This window comes from Bufo gargarizans, unplaced genomic scaffold (assembly GCF_014858855.1).
Source record: "Bufo gargarizans isolate SCDJY-AF-19 unplaced genomic scaffold, ASM1485885v1 fragScaff_scaffold_695_pilon, whole genome shotgun sequence".
Lineage (NCBI taxonomy): Eukaryota > Metazoa > Chordata > Amphibia > Anura > Bufonidae > Bufo > Bufo gargarizans.
Genome location: NW_025334168.1, coordinates 129,796 through 148,058, shown reverse-complemented (window position 1 = coordinate 148,058; position 18,263 = coordinate 129,796).

Here is an 18,263-nt window from a genome sequence, read left to right as displayed (position 1 = left end):
GAATTGGCTCTTGCAGATGCGTTGCCAGTTATCAGCCCCCCTTCCCCAACCCCCCCCCCCCCCCATATGGAGGAGGGGTAGAATTCCTGAGGAGGGGGTTTCAGTAAGAGCACAGGAGGGGGATGGGAAGGAAGGAGTAGAAACACACTATGGGTGGAGTTTCTGTAGAGAAGCACATTCCAAAGGGGGAAGAAAACAGGAAAAGTTACTATGGACAGCAGATTTTGAGAAAGGGGGATGGGATGCCACATGGTTTCTTCTTTCTTTCTTTTTTTCTTTGTTCTCTATAGGATTCAAAATCCTCCATCTTGTAATAAGAAATGCTGATCATTTCTCCAACTTACTTCAACTTCTCTCAATCACTTTCATAGACAATTTTCACCATAACTCAGCTTGCACCAGCCTATTATAATCCATCAATACACTTCTCTTTTCCTTCAATACACTTTCCACAATCCTTCAATTAATCTACCGGTTTCTGGCATGGCAATTGCACATATGAACGATTTCAACTTAATAACTAAAACTTTAGTTTCGATATTCAGCCTCTAGGGGGAACTCTTGCACAATACTACGTATTTCCGGATAATACCGGATATCTCTGCTACACAGTATGACAAAATGCTTTAATCTTTTTAACTGAAACATTTGCTCTTTTTTTTGCATTTGCTGAGCCGCTGCTGCATCTCCTCACTATATCCTGTAACATTAGAATTGCCCCCTTTTTTGTGGTTACACACAGATCAAACGGTATCTGAATACTATCGAACCCGTTAGCTTAGAGCAATTGCACAAAGATAAAACAATGTCTGATTACTATATCGAATCACCATCGAACCCGCTAGCTAAGAGCAGTTGCACGAAGATCAAACAATATCTAATCACTACCGAGCCCACAATTCTTTTGGTGAAGACCCTTAGTCCAATTCACATCCGTAGGGATACACAATCTTAATAACTTCCAATTGAATTGGTGTTAATCCTACACACTCATGAGGACAGAGCTTTGTCCAAGACTCTTGGCAGGGATCCAATTCTATGTCATGGATATCAGACTCAGCTATCTACCAGTTATTGCTTTGTTTCAGTACATCCTACCACACAAAGAAGCAATATTTAAACAGGTTCTTTCGTTCTAAAGGACAGATTAGCTATAATTTGAACCCTTCTATCGCGATAACACCAATTCAACTCATTAGAATCCACTTGGGCAAAAGGGTAATAGAAGGTTTTGTAATAATAAAGCTTCTCACCTTGCTGCAGCTTGTGACCTCGTCTGATGGTTTTGAGCAAGTCCTCTTGTGGCGTTTCAATCAGAAATTACATAAGCTGTCTGCCAAATTGTCATTGCAATTCATAGGATTTCCTTCTTTGTGTGGTGCCAAATCAATTAGAAGTATAGGTATGCACGTGCTATACTGCTTTTTATAATGAGACCAGACACACAAGTTGGTATCATGGAAAAGTACTTCCTCATCCCCTTGAGCCAGAACAAGAGAGCTTTATTCAAACTACATTCACTTAAATACCAGACTTGACATCACAAAAGGGGTGTTCCTTAAGAAGAGACTATTGGCTCCTTAACTTTATAGAAGTGGTTTCAGCAACTTCAACTCTAAGTTCATACGTAGATTTGAAAACTGCAATCTAATCCCCCCTTCCCCCTTGACCTTAAGACAAAAGAATTCACACATGGCTTATACATCTCGTTTGCTGCCATCTAGTGGACAAAAATGTGTACTACAGATGTTGCCATGCTATGCTGCGGTTGTTGTACCTGGAAGCCAAGAGCCACACCGGTCCTGCAATGCTTTCAGCTCTGCTGTCACAGGCCGATCAGTGGCTAACCCCGCTCAATTTGACAGTTGGTAAAGCGTGTGCGACAACGGTGCCAATCTTCTGAGAAAAATGATGCCTTGGTGACGTTCAGTGTCAGACGTCTGATTTGTGACAGCCCGATGTGCTGGAACTCCACCTTGTATATGCTTGATAGGATGCTCCAGCAGCAAAGTGGCGTTAACGACTACCTGTACGAACTCTGCAGCAGGACAGGTTCTCGCGACGCATGCAGACTTCTGCGGCCATTTAATGAGATCACCATACCAGTCCCCTTCCCTACTCACAGGGTTTAATAGGGCACAGCTCTGCATTTACTATACAGACGCCATCTAATACTGTGACCTTCCATCCGGTCTACACCTGATGTCCTTTGGATATATCTCCCTGGACACCTTCGCTGATCCCATTGCCCATATTGGTCTGGTAGGACTGCTCGCACCTTTCATTAGGTGGAGCAGGTTTATATTTACTCTGCCAGTGCTGGGGTACCAGGCTTGGACCCCTTATGTCTTTTAGATTATTGCATCACAGTGGTGTGTTTTAGTTGCATACTGTCACCACCAGACATGTGAGAAGCTCTGACAGACGTCCTTCAGAACCTCCTCCTTGAGGTTCCTTTTGTTTTGCTTTCATTTTCTTATCTCGTTAGCCTCTCTCAGCTGTCATGTAGTTGCACTGATTGCATCCCTTTAAATCCCTCCTCATACTGCATCACTTTGCGGTTTATATTCCTTCCTGGAGTGTGTGCATGCTGATCCTATTTCTGAGTCTTCTACAGATAAGTTTTGTTCGTTCATTTGTGTTTTCCTGTTTGCTGGATCCCAGGTGACCCTGACTCCCTCCGTATCAAGTGTAGGGAGCTGGTAGTCGTGTCCCCTCACTATTATAGGGTGTTCAGGTGTTATACAGTCGAGGTACGAGGATATGCGATCATCTACCATTGGGATTTTCGCATAGGCTGAGCAGTTAGGGAGAGAGACAGGTCTGATGCAGGGCTCTCCCTTTTGTTCCTTAGTTTTGGATCCAGTCAGTCGGATCTTTTTTTTGTGTCTTCTAGTTTCCTGTACACCTTCCGTGACATTATAAACCGCCTTAACCGTCTCAAGCATGGATCCGGTTTCACTTTTGACTGAACGCATGCAGGGTCTTTCATTGGAGGTAGCAGATCTCCGTAAGACTCTTTCTCAGTTTCAAGTGACCGGTTCAGCTTGCGTTCATGGAGTTTGTTCTGAGCCTAAGATCTCGCTCCCGGATACGTTCTCCGGGGGTAGTGAGAATTTTGTTTGTTTTAGAGAGGCTTGCAAACTCCATTTTCGCCTAACTTCCCCATTCTCTGGTGATGAGGAACGGAGGGTGGGGATCATCATCTCGCTGCTCAGGGATAACGCTCAGTCCTGGGCCTTTCGCTGCCGGTGGGGGCACGGCCCCTCCGTTCAGTGGATGAATTCTTTTTAGCCCTGGGTCAGATATATGATGATCCGGATCGTATTGCTCTGGCTGAGTCTAGACTACGTCTTTTATGTCAGGGTAAACAATCCGCAGAGATATACTGCTCAGAATTTCATGAGATGGGCAGCTGATACTGGTTGGAATGATGCTGCACTCCGAAGTAAATTTTGCCATGGTCTTTCAGAGGGATTGAAAGATGCATTTGCCTTTCATGAGAGACCTACCTCCTTGGACTCTGCCATGTCTCGGGCCGTTCGTATTGACAGGCGTCTTAGAGAGAGAGGAGAGATCACTCCTTCCTGTCATACTCAGTCCAAGGACAGTGCGGCGGTCTCATTCAGTGCACAGGGGTCTCAGTCGCTCTCAATCCCTTCTGAGCAGGGGCCCATGCAGCTGGGTTTGCTTGCCTCTGACAATAGAGGATTCAGCTCTCATGGGAAGGTTTGTTTCTGTTGTGGAGGTATAAATCATTTGGCAAATGTTTGTCCCTCTAGGAGATTCAGGCAGTTTTTTGAGAGTAATAAAGAAACAAAAAAAAATCCTCTAAAAACGTTCCATCTGTTACTATTGGCAAGGTTGATGCGGAAATTGAAGGTTTTCCGTTTGCTTGTAGTTCCCGTTTTGTCCTACCTGCCAGGGTGGCGCTAGAGAGCAAGAACATTTTTTGTGAGATTTTTGTAGATAGTGGAGCAGCTGTCAATCTCATTGATAGTCATTTTGCTATAATTCATGGTTTCCAGGTATGCACTTTGGAAAAGGATATATCTGTTTTTGCTATTGATTCCGTTCCACTTTCTCAGAAATCATTAAAGGGCAAGTCCTTTTTGAGCAAGTACTAAATAAATAAAAATTAACCAAAATCAATTGGAGAGAAGGTCCCATAGCAGAGAATCTGGCTTCCCGTCACCCACCACTGGAACAGTCCATTCTCAGATATTTAGGCCCCGGCACCCAGGCAGAGGAGAGAGGTCCCGTAACAGAGAATCTGGCTTCATGTCAGCAGAGAATCAGTCTTCATATCATAGCAGAGAATCAGGCTTCACGTCACCCACCACTGCAACAGTCCATTTTCATAAATTTAGGCCCAGCACCCAGGCAGAGGAGAGAGGTCCCGTAACAGACAATCTGGCTTCATGTCAGCAGAGAATCAGTCTTCATGTCATAGCAGAGAATCAGGCTTCACGTCACCCACCACTGTAAGAGTCCATTTTCATAAATTTAGTCCCAGCACCCAGGCAGAGGAGAGAGGTCCCGTAACAGACAATCTGGCTTCATGTCAGAAGAGAATCAGTCTTCATGTCATAGCAGAGAATCAGGCTTCACGTCACCCACCACTGTAACAGTCCATTTTCATAAATTTAGGCCCAGCACCCAGGCAGAGGAGAGAGGTCCCGTAACAGAGGATCTGGCTTCATGTCAGCAGAGAATCAGTCTGCATGTCATAGCAGAGAATCAGGCTTCACGTCAGCCACCAATGCAACAGTCCATTGTCAGATATTTAGGCCCAGCACCCAGGCAGAGGAGAGAGGTCCCGTAACAGAGGATCTGGCTTCATGTCAGCAGAGAATCAGTCTTCATATCATAGCAGAGAATCAGGCTTCACGTCAGCCACCACTGCAACAGTCCATTGTCATAAATTTAGGCCCAGCACCCAGGCAGAGGAGAGAGGTCCCGTAACAGACAATCTGGCTTCATGTCAGAAGAGAATCAGTCTTCATGTCATAGCAGAGAATCAGGCTTCACGTCACCCACCACTGTAACAGTCCATTTTCATAAATTTAGGCCCAGCACCCAGGCAGAGGAGAGAGGTCCTGTAACAGAGGATCTGGCTTCATGTCAGCAGAGAATCAGTCTGCATGTCATAGCAGAGAATCAGGCTTCACGTCAGCCACCACTGCAACAGTCCATTTTCATAAATTTAGGCCCAGCACCCAGGCAGAGGAGAGAGGTTCCGTAACAGAGGATCTGGCTTCATGTCAGCAGAGAATCAGTCTGCATGTCATAGCAGAGAATCAGGCTTCACGTCATTTTGCTATAACTCATGGTTTCCAGGTATGCACTTTGGAAAAGGATATATCTGTTTTTGCTATTGATTCCGTTCCACTTTCTCAGAAATCATTAAAGGGCAAGTCCTTTTTGAGCAAGTACTAAATAAATAAAAATTAACCAAAATCAATTGGAGAGAAGGTCCCATAGCAGAGAATCTGGCTTCCCGTCACCCACCACTGGAACAGTCCATTCTCAGATATTTAGGCCCCGGCACCCAGGCAGAGGAGAGAGGTCCCGTAACAGAGAATCTGGCTTCATGTCAGCAGAGAATCAGTCTTCATATCATAGCAGAGAATCAGGCTTCACGTCACCCACCACTGCAACAGTCCATTTTCATAAATTTAGGCCCAGCACCCAGGCAGAGGAGAGAGGTCCCGTAACAGACAATCTGGCTTCATGTCAGCAGAGAATCAGTCTTCATGTCATAGCAGAGAATCAGGCTTCACGTCACCCACCACTGTAAGAGTCCATTTTCATAAATTTAGTCCCAGCACCCAGGCAGAGGAGAGAGGTCCCGTAACAGACAATCTGGCTTCATGTCAGAAGAGAATCAGTCTTCATGTCATAGCAGAGAATCAGGCTTCACGTCACCCACCACTGTAACAGTCCATTTTCATAAATTTAGGCCCAGCACCCAGGCAGAGGAGAGAGGTCCCGTAACAGAGGATCTGGCTTCATGTCAGCAGAGAATCAGTCTGCATGTCATAGCAGAGAATCAGGCTTCACGTCAGCCACCAATGCAACAGTCCATTGTCAGATATTTAGGCCCAGCACCCAGGCAGAGGAGAGAGGTCCCGTAACAGAGGATCTGGCTTCATGTCAGCAGAGAATCAGTCTTCATATCATAGCAGAGAATCAGGCTTCACGTCAGCCACCACTGCAACAGTCCATTGTCATAAATTTAGGCCCAGCACCCAGGCAGAGGAGAGAGGTCCCGTAACAGACAATCTGGCTTCATGTCAGAAGAGAATCAGTCTTCATGTCATAGCAGAGAATCAGGCTTCACGTCACCCACCACTGTAACAGTCCATTTTCATAAATTTAGGCCCAGCACCCAGGCAGAGGAGAGAGGTCCTGTAACAGAGGATCTGGCTTCATGTCAGCAGAGAATCAGTCTGCATGTCATAGCAGAGAATCAGGCTTCACGTCAGCCACCACTGCAACAGTCCATTTTCATAAATTTAGGCCCATCACCCAGGCAGAGGAGAGAGGTTCCGTAACAGAGGATCTGGCTTCATGTCAGCAGAGAATCAGTCTGCATGTCATAGCAGAGAATCAGGCTTCACGTCAGCCACCACTGCAACAGTCCATTGTCATAAATTTAGGCCCAGCACCCAGGCAGAGGAGAGAGGTCCCGTAACAGACAATCTGGCTTCATGTCAGCAGAGAATTAGTCTGCATGTCATAGCAGAGAATCAGGCTTCACGTCAGCCACCAATGCAACAGTCCATTGCCATATATTTAGGCCCAGCACCCAGGCAGAGGAGAGAGGTCCCGTAACAGAGGATCTGGCTTCATGTCAGCAGAGAATCAGTCTTCATATCATAGCAGAGAATCAGGCTTCACGTCACCCACCACTGCAACAGTCCATTTTCATAAATTTAGGCCCAGCACCCAGGCAGAGGAGAGAGGTCCCGTAACAGACAATCTGGCTTCATGTCAGCAGAGAATCAGTCTTCATGTCATAGCAGAGAATCAGGCTTCACGTCACCCACCACTGTAAGAGTCCATTTTCATAAATTTAGTCCCAGCACCCAGGCAGAGGAGAGAGGTCCCGTAACAGACAATCTGGCTTCATGTCAGCAGAGAATTAGTCTGCATGTCATAGCAGAGAATCAGGCTTCACGTCAGCCACCAATGCAACAGTCCATTGTCATATATTTAGGCCCAGCACCCAGGCAGAGGAGAGAGGTCCCGTAACAGAGGATCTGGCTTCATGTCAGCAGAGAATCAGTCTTCATATCATAGCAGAGAATCAGGCTTCACGTCACCCACCACTGCAACAGTCCATTTTCATAAATTTAGGCCCAGCACCCAGGCAGAGGAGAGAGGTCCCGTAACAGACAATCTGGCTTCATGTCAGCAGAGAATCAGTCTTCATGTCATAGCAGAGAATCAGGCTTCACGTCACCCACCACTGTAAGAGTCCATTTTCATAAATTTAGTCCCAGCACCCAGGCAGAGGAGAGAGGTCCCGTAACAGACAATCTGGCTTCATGTCAGAAGAGAATCAGTCTTCATGTCATAGCAGAGAATCAGGCTTCACGTCACCCACCACTGTAACAGTCCATTTTCATAAATTTAGGCCCAGCACCCAGGCAGAGGAGAGAGGTCCCGTAACAGAGGATCTGGCTTCATGTCAGCAGAGAATCAGTCTGCATGTCATAGCAGAGAATCAGGCTTCACGTCAGCCACCAATGCAACAGTCCATTGTCAGATATTTAGGCCCAGCACCCAGGCAGAGGAGAGAGGTCCCGTAACAGAGGATCTGGCTTCATGTCAGCAGAGAATCAGTCTTCATATCATAGCAGAGAATCAGGCTTCACGTCACCCACCACTGCAACAGTCCATTTTCATAAATTTAGGCCCAGCACCCAGGCAGAGGAGAGAGGTCCCGTAACAGACAATCTGGCTTCATGTCAGCAGAGAATCAGTCTTCATGTCATAGCAGAGAATCAGGCTTCACGTCACCCACCACTGTAAGAGTCCATTTTCATAAATTTAGGCCCAGCACCCAGGCAGAGGAGAGAGGTCCCGTAACAGACAATCTGGCTTCATGTCAGCAGAGAATCAGTCTTCATGTCATAGCAGAGAATCAGGCTTCACGTCACCCACCACTGCAACAGTCCATTTTCATAAATTTAGGCCCAGCACCCAGGCAGAGGAGAGAGGTCCCGTAACAGACAATCTGGCTTCATGTCAGCAGAGAATCAGTCTGCATGTCATAGCAGAGAATCAGGCTTCACGTCAGCCACCAATGCAACAGTCCATTGTCAGATATTTAGGCCCAGCACCCAGGTAGAGGAGAGAGGTCCCGTAACAGACAATCTGGCTTCATGTCAGCAAAGAATCAGTCTGCATGTCATAGCAGAGAATCAGGCTTCACGTTATTCACCACTGCAACATCCATTGGCATATATTTAGGCCCAGCACCCAGGCAGAGGAGAGAGGTCCCGTAACAGAGGATCTGGCTTCATGTCAGCAGAGAATCAGTCTGCATGTCATAGCAGAAAATCAGGCTTCACGTCAGCCACCACTGCAACAGTCCATTGTCAGATATTTAGGCCCAGCACCCAGGCAGAGGAGAGAGGTCCCGTAGCAGAGGATCTGGCTTCATGTCAGCAGAGAATTAGTCTGCATGTCATAGCAGAGAATCAGGCTTCACGTCACCCAACATTGGAACAGTCCATTGGCATATATTTAGGCCCTGGCACCCAGACAGAGGAGAGGTTCATTCAACTTTGGGTAGTCTCGCAATATAATGGTAAAATGAAAATAAAAATAGGATTGAATGAGGAAGTGCCCTGGAGTCCAATAATATATGGTTAAGGGGAGGTAGTTAATGTCTAATCTGGACAAGGGACGGACAGGTCCGGTGGGATCCATGCCTGGTTCATTTTTATGAACGTCAGCTTGTCCACATTGGCTGTAGACAGGCGGCTGCGTTTGTCTGTAATGACGCCCCCTGCCGTGCTGAATACACGTTCAGACAAAACGCTGGCCGCCGGGCAGGCCAGCACCTCCAAGGCATAAAAGGCTAGCTCTGGCCACGTGGACAATTTAGAGACCCAGAAGTTGAATGGGGCCGAACCATCAGTCAGTACATGGAGGGGTGTGCACACGTACTGTTCCACCATGTTAGTGAAATGTTGCCTCCTGCTAACACGCTGCGTATCAGGTGGTGGTGCAGTTAGCTGTGGCGTGTTGACAAAAGTTTTCCACATCTCTGCCATGCTAACCCTGCCCTCAGAGGAGCTGGCCGTGACACAGCTGCCTTGGCGACCTCTTGCTCCTCCTCTGCCTTGGCCTTGGGCTTCCACTTGTTCCCCTGTGACATTTGGGAATGCTCTCAGTAGCGCGTCTACCAACGTGCGCTTGTACTCGCGCATCTTCCTATCACGCTCCAGTGCAGGAAGTAAGGTGGGCACATTGTCTTTGTAGCGTGGATCCAGCAGGGTGGCAACCCAGTAGTCCGCACAGGTTAAAATGTGGGCAACTCTGCTGTCGTTGCGCAGGCACTGCAGCATGTAGTCGCTCATGTGTGCCAGGCTGCCCAGGGGTAAGGACAAGCTGTCCTCTGTGGGAGGCGTATCGTCATCGTCCTGCCTTTCCCCCCAGCCACGCACCAGTGATGGACCCGAGCTGCGTTGGGTGCCACCCCGCTGTGACCATGCTTAATCCTCATCCTCCTCCACCTCCTCCACCTCCTCGTCCTCCTCGTCCTCCTCGTCCTCCTCGTCCTCCAGTAGTGGGCCCTGGCTGGCCACATTTGTACCTAGCCTCTGCTGTTGCCAAAAACCTCCCTCTGAGTCACTTCGAAGAGACTGGCCTGAAAGTGCTAAAAATGACCCCTCTTCCTCCTCCTCCTCCTCCTCCTGGGCCACCTCCTCTTCCATCATCGCCCTAAGTGTTTTCTCAAGGAGACATAGAAGTGGTATTGTAACGCTGATAACGGCGTCATCGCCACTGGCCATGTTGGTGGAGTACTCGAAACAGCGCAACAGGGCACACAGGTCTCGCATGGAGGCCCAGTCATTGGTGGTGAAGTGGTGCTGTTCTGTAGTGCGACTGACCCGTGCGTGCTGCAGCTGAAACTCCAATGTGGCCTGCTGCTGCTCGCACAGTCTGTCCAGCATGTGCAAGGTGGAGTTCCACCTGGTGGGCACGTCGCATATGAGGCGGTGAGCGGGAAGGCCGAAGTTACGCTGTAGTGCAGACAGGCGAGCAGCAGCAGGATGTGAACGCCGGAAGCGCGAACAGACGGCCCGCACTTTATGCAGCAGCTCTGACATGTCGGGGTAGTTGTGAATGAACTTCTGCACCACCAAATTCAGCACATGCGCCAAGCAAGGGATGTGCGTCAAATTGGCTAGTCCCAGAGCTGCAACGAGATTTCGCCCATTATCACACACCACCAGGCCGGGCTTGAGGCTCACCGGCAGCAACCACTCGTCGGTCTGTTGTTCTATACCCCGCCACAACTCCTGTGCGGTGTGGGGCCTGTCCCCCAAACATATGAGTTTCAGAATGGCCTGCTGACGTTTACCCCGGGCTGTGCTGAAGTTGGTGGTGAAGGTGTGTGGCTGACTGGATGAGCAGGTGGAAGAAGAGGAGGAGGAAGCCGAGAAGGAGGAGGTGGCAACAGGAGGCAAAGAATGTTGCCCTGCGATCCTTGGCGGCGGAAGGACGTGCGCCAAACAGCTCTCCGCCTGGGGCCCAGCTGCCACTACATTTACCCAGTGTGCAGTTAGGGAGATATAGCGTCCCTGGCCGTGCTTACTGGTCCACGTATCTGTGGTTAGGTGGACCTTGCTACAGATGGCGTTGCGCAGTGCACACTTGATTTTATCGGATACTTGGTTGTGCAGGGAAGGCACGGCTCTCTTGGAGAAGTAGTGGCGGCTGGGAACAACATACTGTGGGACAGCAAGCGACATGAGCTGTTTGAAGCTGTCTGTGTCCACCAGCCTAAATGACAGCATTTCATAGGCCAGTAGTTTAGAAATGCTGGCATTCAGGGCCAGGGATTGAGGGTGGCTAGGTGGGAATTTACGCTTTCTCTCAAATGTTTGTGAGATGGAGAGCTGAACGCTGGCGTGTGACATGGTTGAGACGCTTGGTGACGGAGGTGGTGGTGGTGTTGGTGTTACATCCCCTGTTTGCTGGGCGGCAGGTGCCAACGTTCCTCCAGAGGCGGAGGAAGAGGCCGAGGCGGCAGCAGCAGAAGAGGCCGAGGCGGCAGCAGCAGAAGAGGTAGCAGGGGGAGCCTGAGTGACTTCCTTGGTTTTAAGGTGTTTACTCCACTGCAGTTAATGCTTTGCATGCAGGTGCCTGGTCATGCAGGTTGTGCTCAGGTTCAGAACGTTAATGCCTCGCTTCAGGCTCTGATGGCACAGCGTGCAAACCACTCGGGTCTTGTCGTCAGCACATTGTTTGAGTAAGTGCCATGCCAGGGAACTCCTTGAAGCTGCCTTTGGGGTGCTCGGTCCCAGATGGCGGCGGTCAGTAGCAGGCGGAGTCTCTTGGCGGCGGGTGTTCTGCTTTTGCCCACTGCTCCCTCTTTTGCTACGCTGTTGGCTCGGTCTCACCACTGCCTCTTCCTCCGAACTGTGAAAGTCAGTGGCACGACCTTCATTCCATGTGGGGTCTAGGACCTCATCGTCCCCTGCATCGTCTTCCACCCAGTCTTGATCCCTGACCTCCTGTTCAGTCTGCACACTGCAGAAAGACGCAGCAGTTGGCACCTGTGTTTCGTCATCATCAGAGACATGCTGAGGTGGTATTCCCATGTCCTCATCATCAGGAAACATAAGTGGTTGTGCGTCAGTGCAGTCTATGTCTTCCACCGCTGGGGAAGGGCTAGGTGGATGTCCTTGGGAAACCCTGCCAGCAGAGTCTTCAAACAGCATAAGAGACTGCTGCATAACTTGAGGCTCAGACAGTTTCCCTGATATGCATGGGGGTGATGTGACAGACTGATGGGGTTGGTTTTCAGGCGCCATCTGTGCGCTTTCTGCAGAAGACTGGGTGGGAGATAATGTGAACGTGCTGGATCCACTGTCGGCCACCCAATTGACTAATGCCTGTACCTGCTCAGGGCTTACCATCCTTAGAACGGCATTGGGCCCCACCATATATCGCTGTAAATTCTGGCGGCTACTGGGACCTGAGGTAGTTGGTACACTAGGACGTGTGGATGTGGCAGAACGGACACGTCCTCTCCCAGCACCAGAGGGTCCACTAACACCACCACGACCATGTCCACGTCCGCGTCCCTTACTAGATGTTTTCCTCATTGTTATGGTTCACCACAAAAATATTATTTGGCCCAATGTATTGTATTCAAATTCAGCTGAATATAAATTTGAGGCCTAGTATTTAGGCGCTGGGTGACCGGTATGGATTTACTAACAGAATTAGACTTGGAAATGCACAGTAGCGTGTGTGTGAAGTTATTCTGAATGACCCTATGTGCACCTTGAATATTATATACCCTTTTAGGGATAGATTTCAAATAGCTCTGATATAGCAGAAACCACTAATTTATGAAATTGCTAAATTGGGAATTGTATTTCAACCCTGAACAAAAAATGTGCTTTAACGGACACTAAATAACTTGCCCAGCCACAACAGGACAGCGGTAACGACAGATTTAGCGGGATATAAATTTGAGGCCTAGTATTTAGGCGCTGGGTGACCGGTATGGATTTACTAACAGAATTGGACTTGGAAATGCACAGTAGCGTGTGTGTGAAGTTATTCTGAATGACCCTATGTGCACCTTGAATATTATATACCCTTTTAGGGATAGATTTCAAATAGCTCTGATATAGCAGAAACCAGTAAATTATGAAATTGCTAAATTGGGAATTGTATTTCAACCCTGAACAAAAAATGTGCTTTGACGGACACTAAATAACTTGTCCAGCCACAACAGTACAGCGGTAATGACAGATTTAGCGGGATATAAATTTGAGGCCTAGTATTTAGGTGCTGGGTGACCGGTATGGATTTAGTGACAGAATTTGACTGGGATATGGCCAAAAAATAACCACACTATTGCTGGTTAAATGCACTTGGTGTGACAGCTTGACCAACCACACTACTGAGGGTTAAATGCACTTGGTGACGGGCGCAGCTTGCCCCTGATGTAGTATATGGCCAAAAAATGAACAGACTATTGCTGGTTAAATGCACTTGGTGTGACAGCTTCACCCTGATGTAGGCTTTAGCCAAAAAACAACCACACCATTGAGGGTTAAATGCACTTGGTGACAGGCGCAGCTTGCCCCTGATGTAGTATATGGCCAAAAAATGAACAGACTATTGCTGGTTAAATGCACTTGGTGTGACAGCTTGACCAACCACACTACTGAGGGTTAAATGCACTTGGTGACGGGCGCAGCTTGCCCCTGATGTAGTATATGGCCAAAAAATGAATAGACTATTGCTGGTTAAATGCACTTGGTGTGACAGCTTGACCAACCACACTACTGAGGGTTAAATGCACTTGGTGACGGGCGCAGCTTGCCCCTGATTTAGTATATGGCCAAAAAATTAACAGACTATTGCTGGTTAAATGCACTTGGTGTGACAGCTTCACCCTGATGTAGGCTTTAGCCAAAAAACAACCACACCATTGAGGGTTAAATGCACTTGGTGACAGGCGCAGCTTGCCCCTGATGTAGTATATGGCCAAAAAATAAACAGACTATTGCTGGTTAAATGCACTTGGTGTGACAGCTTCACCCTGATGTAGGCTTTAGCCAAAAAACAACCACACCATTGAGGGTTAAATGCACTTGGTCGCAGCTTGGATGCACTTGGTCGCAGCACCGCACAAGACACAAAATGGCCGCCGATCACCCCAGAAAAAAGTGACTGACAAACGGTCTGGGCAGCCTAAAAACAGTGAGCAATTGAATTTCAGCAGCTCAATGATGCACAGCTGCAGATCGATCGATTAATCAAGTCCTTTGGAGGAGTTAATCTGCCTAATCTCGCCCTACTGTCGCAGCCGCAACCTCTCCCTACGCTAATCAGAGCAGAGTGACGGGCGGCGCTATGTGACTCCAGCTTAAATAGAGGCTGGGTCACATGGTGCTCTGGCCAATCACAGCCATGCCAATAGTAGGCATGGCTGTGACGGCCTCTTGGGGCAAGTAGTATGACGCTTGTTGATTGGCTGCTTTGCAGCCTTTCAAAAAGCGCCAAGAAAGCGTCACGAAAGCGCCAAGAAAGCGACGAACACCGAACCCGAACCCGGACTTTTACGAAAATGTCCGGGTTCGGGTCCGTGTTACGGACACCCCAAAATTCGGTACGAACCCGAACTATACAGTTCGAGTTCGCTCATCCCTAGTCTCTAGGATTGTGGATTCTCGTGTTGTCCGCGGTTCTCTCCAGTACCTCGTTCATTATGAGGGTTATGGTCCTGAGGAGAGGATGTGGGTCCCAGTGACGGACATTAAGGCCACTCGTCTCATCAGGGCTTTCCATAGGTCCCATCCTGAGAAGGTGGGCTCTGAGTGTCCGGAGTCCACTCGTAGAAGGAGGGGTACTGTCACCACCAGACATCTGAGAAGCTCTGACAGACGTCCTTCAGAACCTCCACTTTGAGGTTCCTTTTGTTTTGCTTTCATTTTCTTATCTCGTTAGCCTCTCTTAGCTGTCATGTAGTTGCACTGATTGCATCCCTTAAAATCTCTCCTCATACTGCATCACTTTGCGGTTTATATTCCTTAATGGAGTGTGTGCATGCTGATCCTACTTTTGAGTCTTCCACAGATAAGTTTTGTTCGTTCATTTGTGTTTTCCTGTTTGCTGGATCTCAGGTGACCCTGACTCCCTCTGTATCAAGTGTAGGGAGCCGGTGGTCGTGTCCCCTCACTATTATAGGGTGTTCAGGTGTTATACAGTCGAGGTATGAGAATATGCGATCATCTACCATTGGGATTTTTGCATAGGCTGAGCAGTTAGGGAGAGAGCCAGGTCTGATGCAGGGCTCTCCCTTTTGTTCCTTAGTTTTGGATCCAGTCAGTCGGATCTTCTTTTTGTGTCTTCTAGTTTCCTGTACATCTTCCGTGACACATACTTAATTAAAAGTTATGTTTTAGATACTGACACTCTCCCCTTGGGGGCTTACTTGTCTGTCTGGCACACACCGCAGCATGAGTCATAAGCATAAGTCATCATCTACTTTGCATAGCTAGATCCAGCAGTAATTTAGCTGTGTGGGGAAACAGCAGCCTCTTGTGGCAAGAAAACAGAATGATAGTCTCAGAAACAGCATTCAAGAAACAGTGGCTGTTTATCCATCTTACACTGCAGCAACTACAGCTGTTATAAGGCAGTAACTGCATCAAGAAGGCACTTCCTAGCACACTCCACTCCTCACTTTTAACTCCCTGGCTGAAAGATGTTATGCCTTTCCCTACTGTACACAATTCTTCTTCTTTATAGCCTTTCCATAAACTGTCCCTGCCAGTATAATAGAAGCTTAATAGTGATTGTACACTGTCACTAAAATTGTTTTATGTCAGACACTGCATAGACCCATAGAGTGTGACAAGATCTTCCAGAACTGCATCAGGGAGGACTTTACATAGTAATGGAGGCTAGTGAATCTTCAAGCTGTTAGACTGAATCTTTCCAGGTCTTGGCAGTGTTGCGTTCCCTAGACACACATGATATGCACTGGGGGAAGTCTCAGCAACACCATTAACTCATCAGAATGATTGACAACATGGCCACTTTGGCCAGAATGGTATGACAGCTGCTACTGTGGCCTGGTCTTGCCTGATTTTAACCAATACCCTAAGTATCAAGGAAACTAGGGAAAAATGTAGGCAAGTCTGAACCTCCAAGGAATGGACATGAATGGAATTTTTCCATCTTGGCATTGAACCTGGTAACAATGAGATCAATCTCTGACACTTCACATATCTTGGTCATCTACTTGAAGATCTGTGGATCCAGAGTCCGTTCTCCTGGGATTGCTAGACCTTGACTCGGTTGGTCAGAAATGGTGTTGAGGGAGCCTTCAATAATTACAACAAACAAATGGGTCAGGTACATTACTGTTTATGTCATGATCCTTCCCACTTTCTTGAGAAGCAGTTATGAGCTGGTAACACCCTGCTCGTTGATATAGAGCAATAATATCATGTTGTCTGGCCTTATACAGACTACTCCAGGAGGGATGCATCAGGAGGGACCAGCAAGGCTGGACCATGGGCCTCCTGTCTCTGATGTGACACCACCATCTCAAGGATCGGCAGGTTTTACATAACAAGGAGCACACCACCACAGCTTGAAGATCTCAATGATTGCAGCCAGCTCTGAGTCAACTAGTGTACATGACTTAAGGTGAGTTTAGACACTCATATTCACCAGCGGATTGTCAGGAAGGAAGCTTTCTTTCCTGACAGCCGGCTGCTAGTTCAGTGAAGGAGGCCTCTGCATTTACATGCAGAGATCTCTCATGGCTATTGCGATCGCTTATCCTTATACAGCTCCATTGTTTCTGGGCAGCAAATCACTGTTTAATCAGCATGATCTGCTGCCCACAAATGATAATTGATGTGCCTGCATGAACGACAGGATCACCTGATGACCAAGTGTTTTGCTCGTTCATCTGGCGATTGGTGGCACATTTAGATAGGCAGATTTTTGGGAATGAGCATTTACAAGAATGTTCGTTCCTGATAATCTGCACAACAATTGGTCCACTTAAATCCATCTTTATTCTCTAACCCACAGAGTTTATACCTGGTAGTATTATCTGAGACGCCCGGTAAACAAGGCAATTGACTTGGCTGACAACTTATCTGTTGGGAGTAGGGTCATAGCTATAAGGGAAGCAGGGGAAGCGGCTGCTTTGGGGCCCTGAACTCAGAATATTTTATTGTCAGGTCCTTCTGAACAGTATTAGGCTACTTTCACACTAGCGTTCGATCGGATCCTTTCTGAACTGATCCGATCATATTAATGCAGACGGAGGCTCCGTTCAGTACGGATCCGTCTGCATTAATAACTTAGAAAAAATTCTAAGTGTGAAAGTAGCCTGTTCCGTTCAGACTTTCAATGTAAAGTCAATGGGGGACGGATCCGCTTGAAGATTGAGCCATATAGTGACATCTTCAAGCGGATCCGTTCCCATTGACTTACATTGTAAGTCTGAACGGATCCGCTCGCCTCCGCACGGCCAGGCGGACAGCTGAACGCTGCAAGCAGCGTTCAGCTGTCCGCCTGTCCGTGTGGAGGCGAGCGGAGCGGAGGCTGAACGCCGACAGACTGATGCAGTCTGAGCGGATCCGCATCCATTCAGACTGCATCAGGGCTGGACGGAGGCGTTCGGGTCCGCTCGTGAGCTCCTTCAAATGGAGCTCACGAGCGGACCGACGAACGCTAGTGTGAAACTAGCCTTATAAAATGGCATTATATCCAGAGACAGTAAATACAGTGACATGACATACAGTATATAAGTGTAGGAAACAAACAGAGCGGCTGTGTGACGAACTGCGACTGCCGCGGCCACAATACGTCACGAAACCGTCACAGCGCCCCTAGTGGTCAATCCGCAAACAGGCCTCCCAGCCACCTTCAGCACACCGACAGTCTAACTTGAGTCCGTACAGTCGATAGGCTGAAAGCGCAGGGAGTGGACCGCCGATTGACCGCCAGTAAGCGTGCAACGAACTGCGACCGGAACTACACATAGGGTAGTTTAACTGCCACCACCTTGCAATTTATGGGAGCAAAGAACCCACTATCTAGATAACAGAACCGAGTAGCTTTCTCTTCGGAGAGGCTAGGGTAAGTTTTTGCAGTGTTTGAAAACAGGCATATGGCTAGAGAAATGACTTGGAGGTCATTTATTATATATCTATATACAATACAAATTATCACGATGCACAGTAATTATTAACACAATAATAAAGGAAAGTATAGTCCAATAAACAAAAGGGAGAAAAGAAAGAAAATACTTAGTTTCCGCAGAAAAGATGTCCGTTGGTGAAATAGTCCGTTGCAGGGGTAAAGTCCAAGAAGCCTTTGTCCAGTGTAATATGCCTACAGCCCACAGGTTCTCTGGCTGAGGCCCTCTTTAGGTGTTGTTAAAAGTGGAGAACTCCTTTAGCAGAATCTAGGTCTTTGTTATAAAGGGTCCCAGAATCAAGGCGGGGAATTGAGAGTCCGCCTGCTGG